The sequence below is a fragment of the Phaseolus vulgaris genome, chromosome 10 (genome assembly GCF_000499845.2).
Source record: "Phaseolus vulgaris cultivar G19833 chromosome 10, P. vulgaris v2.0, whole genome shotgun sequence".
NCBI lineage: Eukaryota > Viridiplantae > Streptophyta > Magnoliopsida > Fabales > Fabaceae > Phaseolus > Phaseolus vulgaris.
In genome coordinates, this window is record NC_023750.2 from 5522951 (window position 1) to 5528457 (window position 5507).

The following is a 5507-nucleotide window of genomic DNA, read 5'->3' on the forward strand; positions in this document are numbered from 1 at the left end:
GAGCAGTATATTGTGAACAAGGCACCGCCCAGAGTGTCCTATGATCTGTTTGATATAAGGCAGTACCATGGGGAGTCCCTCAGAGACTACCTCAATCGCTTCGGAGCACAGATGGTCAGATCGCCGGCCAAGGATGAAGAAATGCTGGTTTATGCCTTCAAGAAGGGCGTGCAGCCAGGGCCATTCTGCGAAGCCTTGATCAGGGCTCATCCAGCGACGTTTGCTGAAGTCAGGCGACTTGCGGTGGCCCACATCGTCGACGAGAGTGAGGTCGCCGAGAAGAGAGGCAGCGTGGCTCCCGCCAGGCCACGCGCCCAGACCAGGATCCAGCCACAGAGGGTGCTGGAAACGGCAGCGGCGGCCAGAAAGGACCAAAGGACTCGCTATCCTTACAATAGGAGAAATAAGGGAAGAAGCCAAGCGCGCCAACCGCCGGCACGCCAACAACCAGCACGCCGGGAATACAATCGCCCGCCTAAGCACAAATTCGTCATGGGACTAGCGGACCTGATTGCTATCCCTAACATATCTGCTAGGTTGAAGGCGCCCGAGAAGGTGGGCGACAAGGTGCTAGGGTCGAAGCCGGACGTCTGGTGCGAGTTTCACCAGTGCTTTGGCCACAACCTGGACTCGTGTTTGTCTTTAGGATACCAGCTCGACGATCTGGTTAAGAGCGGGTTCCTAAACGACTATCTGCTGGACAGAAGAACCGGAGGAGCGTCGAGTTCCCAGCCGGCAGGGGGAGTAGCCCAGCAACACGAGATGCCTATCCATGGGGAGATCCACACCATTGCAGGGGGTTTCTCAGGTGGTGGATGCACCGCATCGCAGAGGAAAAAGTACGCGCGATCGGTGATGTCAGTGGACATGTTTGAAGATCACTCGCCCGAAGTGGACATTACGTTCACCAAGCAGGATCTTCGGGACGTTGTGCCTCATGACAACGATCCCATTGTTATTTCGTTGATCACGGCGGGGAGGAAGGTTCACCGAGTTCTGGTGGACCAAGGAAGTTCGGCAGACGTGATGTTCTGGCCGACTTTCACGCAGCTAGAATTGCCCCTTGACCAGCTAAGGCCCTATGGAGGGTGCTTGTATGGGTTCGCTGGCGACCAGGTGGAGGTCAGGGGGTACATTGAGCTGAGAACCACGTTTACCGATGAGGCTGGGTCGAGGACGGAGAAAATCAAGTACCTCATCGTAAACGCCCCTTCAGCATATAACATCCTGCTGGGAAGGCCCACTCTTAACAGGATAGGCGCAATTCCATCGACTCGGCACATGAAGGTGAAGCTGCCGTCCATGGAAGGGGTGGTAATCACGATAAAGTCTGATCAGAAGGAAGCGAAAAAGTGCTATGAAAGTAGCCTGAAAAATAAAAGATCAGTGAGCTATGTCACAACCACCCCACCTCCCGGTGTGAAGCCCAGACCGCCGATAATGGAGGAGGCCGCCGGAAGGGACGTAGAGATGGTAGATGCTGAGCTGGGGGAGAGGAATGCTGCCCTGGAGGAAGAAGAGGCGCGGAATCGCCCGGAGGAAGCAAGGGAACTCGGAATCGCCAAGGCGGTGATCGCCAGAGAATCAAGGCCCAAGCCCGTCGAGCAGTGGCTCGAGAAGGAGATCGGGGGGAAAGTTTTCAAGCTCGGAAGATCTCTGGAGGTCGATCTCCAGGACCAGATCGCCAAGGTGATTGAACGGCATCTGGACGCGTTTGCCTGGTCCGCTTCGGACATGCCCGGGATCGATCCCGACTTCTTGTGCCATCATCTGGCGATGGACAACATGGTGAGACCGGTGCGGCAAAGAAGGAGGAAATTTAATGAAGAGAGGAGGCAGGCGATCAAGGATGAGACCCAGAAACTCCTCGCTGCAGGCCACATCAGGGAAGTCCAGTACCCTGAGTGGTTGGCAAATGTCGTGCTGGTGAAGAAGAGCAACGGGAAATGGCGCATGTGCGTCGATTTCACCGATCTGAATAAGGCTTGCCCAAAGGATTCGTATCCTTTACCAAGTATTGATGCCCTGGTTGATAGTGCTGCAGGGTGCAAGCTGCTGAGTTTCCTGGATGCCTTCTCGGGCTATAATCAGATCAAGATGCATCCCATGGATGAAGAAAAAACAGCCTTCATGACGGAGAGGTCGTGCTACTGCTATAAGGTGATGCCGTTTGGGCTGAAGAATGCGGGGGCCACGTACCAGAGGCTGATGGACCGAGTACTTGCACCAATGCTGGGAAGGAACGTGCAAGCTTACGTCGATGACCTGGTCGTGACCTCGCAGGAGAAAAGCAAGCACGTTGCAGACTTGGAAGAATTGTTCACGACGATCGCCAAGTTCAAGTTGAAGCTCAACCCGGAGAAATGCATTTTCGGCGTGGAGGCTGGAAAATTTTTGGGTTTTCTCTTGACTGAAAGAGGAATAGAAGCCAATCCGGACAAGTGTGCCGCCATCTTGGCGATGAGAAGCCCGGCTACAGTGAAAGAGGTCTAGCAGCTGACAGGTCGGATGGCAGCCCTATCCCGCTTCGTGTCAGCAAGCGGAGAAAAGGGACATCCCTATTTCCAGTGTCTGCGGCGCAATAACAAGTTCGCTTGGACGAAAGAGTGCGAGGAAGCTTTCGTCAAGCTGAAGGAATATTTGGCGAGCCCGCCGGTTCTGTGCAAACCACTGGCGGGAATCCCTCTCAGATTGTATTTTGCTGTGACTGAGAGGGCGGTGAGTGCGGTGCTCGCCCAGGACCAAGATCAGGCTCAGAAGCCTATCTATTTTGTGAGCAAGGTGTTGCAGGGCCCAGAAATGAGATATCAGGCCCTGGAGAAGGCTGCGCTGGCTGTGGTGTTTTCGGCGAGGAGGTTGCGCCACTACTTCCACAGCTTCACAATACTGGTGATGACTGACCTACCCATCCAGAAGGTCTTGAAGAAGCCTGACGTTGCAGGAAGAATGGTGAAGTGGGCAGTGGAGTTGTCAGAGTTTGACATTAAATATGAGCCTCGAGGCCCGATCAAAGGGCAAATCTTTGCAGATTTTGTAGTCGAGCTCTCTTCAGAGGCGACGCGGGTTGAAGGAGACGATTTCCGTTGGGTACTCTCGGTGGATGGATCGTCAAACCAGCAGGGTAGCGGTGCTGGAGTCATATTGGAAGGACCCAACGGCGTGCTGATCGAACAATCGTTGAAATTCGCCTTCAAAGCCAGCAACAATCAAGCAGAGTATGAGGCGCTGATCGCCGGGATTCTGCTGGCTAAGGAAATGGGAGCCAGAGTGCTGATGGCTAAGAGTGACTCGCTGCTAGTCACAGGGCAAGTAACAGGCGAGTTCCAGGCTAAAGATCCACAAATGGCGGCTTACTTGGCGTATGTGCAGGAATTGAAGAGTTCCTTTGCCTCTTTTGAAGTGGTGCATGTGCCCCGAGAACAGAATGCCCGAGCTGACTTGCTTGCTAAGCTCGCCAGCTCAGGCAAGGGGGGTAGGCAAAGGACAGTGATTCAAGAAACTTTGAAGACGCCGAGGGCATTTGTAGCAGATCACCTGGTCCTTCAGATAAGCAGGTCGACGGAGAGAGCAGCGAGAAGCCATAAGTCTTTGACGCAAGAAACTCTGAGATCGCCGAGAATTAGAGCATGTCGAGGAGAGAAAGTGGACGTGATGCAGGTCTGTGCCACCCATGAGCCAGACACTTGGATAACACAGTACAAGCGGTGCCTGGCGGATGGCCTCCTCCCGCTAGATCCAACAGAAGCTAGGAAGGTAAAGAAAAATTCCAGCAAGTATACATTGATTGATGGCGATCTGTACAGGTTTGGATTCACTCACCCACTCCTGGAATGTATACACAGCGAGAAGTGCACGAGAATTATGGCAGAGCTCCACGAAGGAATATGTGGAAGTCACGTCGGGGGTCGAGCTCTGGCCGCGAGGACTCTCCGTGCAGGCTACTATTGGCCATCCATGAGAGAAGATTGCAAGAAGTATGCCCAGTGCTGCAAACAATGCCAGTAGCACGCCGATTGGCACAAGGCACCTCCCGAGGAGTTGAAGTCGATCTATAGCCCTTGGCCGTTTCATACTTGGGGAATCGACATCCTGGGACCTTTTCCACTGGCGATCAGGCAGATGAAGTACTTGGTGGTGGCGATTGAGTATTTCACCAAGTGGATTGAAGCGGAACCAGTGGCCCAGATCACCGCACACAAGATCGAAGGCTTTGTATGGAAGAACATTGTGTGCCGGTTTGGAGTGCCTAAGCGCCTGGTATCGGATAATGGGACTCAGTTTGCAAGCCACCTGTTGAAGAAGCTTTGTGAAGGGGTTGGAATTCAGCAAGTGTTTGCATCCGTCGAGCACCCTCAAACTAATGGTCAGGTGGAATCAGCTAATCGGGTGTTGCTGAGAGGTTTGAAGAGAAGGCTCGAGAAAGCCAAGGGAAGTTGGGCTGAGGAGGTGCCCCGTATAGTCTGGGCGTACCACACCACCGAACAGTCCGGAACCCATGAGACCCCGTTTAGCTTGGTCTATGGGTGTGACGCCATGATTCCAGTGGAGATCCAGGAAAGCTCGCCGAGATTCCAGAACTTCGTAGAGGAAGACTCGAATGAAGAGAGAAGGCTGAACCTGGACCTGCTGGATGAGGTCAGGGAGGAAGCAAGGCTGAAGGCTGAGGCGGTGAAGAGAAGGGTCGAGCGAAGGTACAACTCAAAGGTGATGCCAAGGCAGTTTAGAGAAGGCAATCTGGTGATGAGGAAGGCCCACCAGTACGAGATGGAGAATAAGCTATCACCCAAGTGGACTGGACCGTTCAGAATAACCGAGGCACTCGGGAACGGAGCCTATCGCTTGGAGACGCTGGAAGGGGGGGCGATCCCTCGTACCTGGAACGCCACACACCTGAAGTTGTACTATAGCTAAGAGCTTTGTAAGTAAAGACAAACACAAATATTACATTACAATGTCTCTGTTAAAACAGTTTCAAGGGGGCACTCTTTTTTCCCTAAGGAGGGTTTTTAATGAGGCCACCCAATAAAAGAAGAGTTTTCGAAGTATAAGGTGTTTTCAGATTGCATATGTGTTATTTCCAAAAGTTTCGAAGAAAGACCTTGTCATTCGTACATGATTTAAGGCACGAAAGGATATGTCGCGTGTTTTCTAAAGTTTTAAAGTCCTCATCGTTTTTCGGCGATTAGAGGCACCAGTTAAGTTTTTAAAGTCCTCATCGTTTTTCGGCGATTAGAGGCACCAGTTAAGTTTTTAAGTCCTCATCGTTTATCGGCGATCGGAGGCACCAGATGAAAGACCTCCTCGCCGTCGAGCGGGTGCAGGCGAGAAAGGTCCTCAGTGCATCCAGGGGGGAGGAGATGTACGCCCTGGGCAAGTTGAGGCACCGGATAAAGTCCTTATCGCCGTTGTGCGAACTAAGGCCCATCAAAGACCTCCTCGCCGTCGAGCGAGTGCAGGCGTGAGAAAGAAAAGGTCCTCAGTGCATCCAGGGGGGAGGAGATGTACGC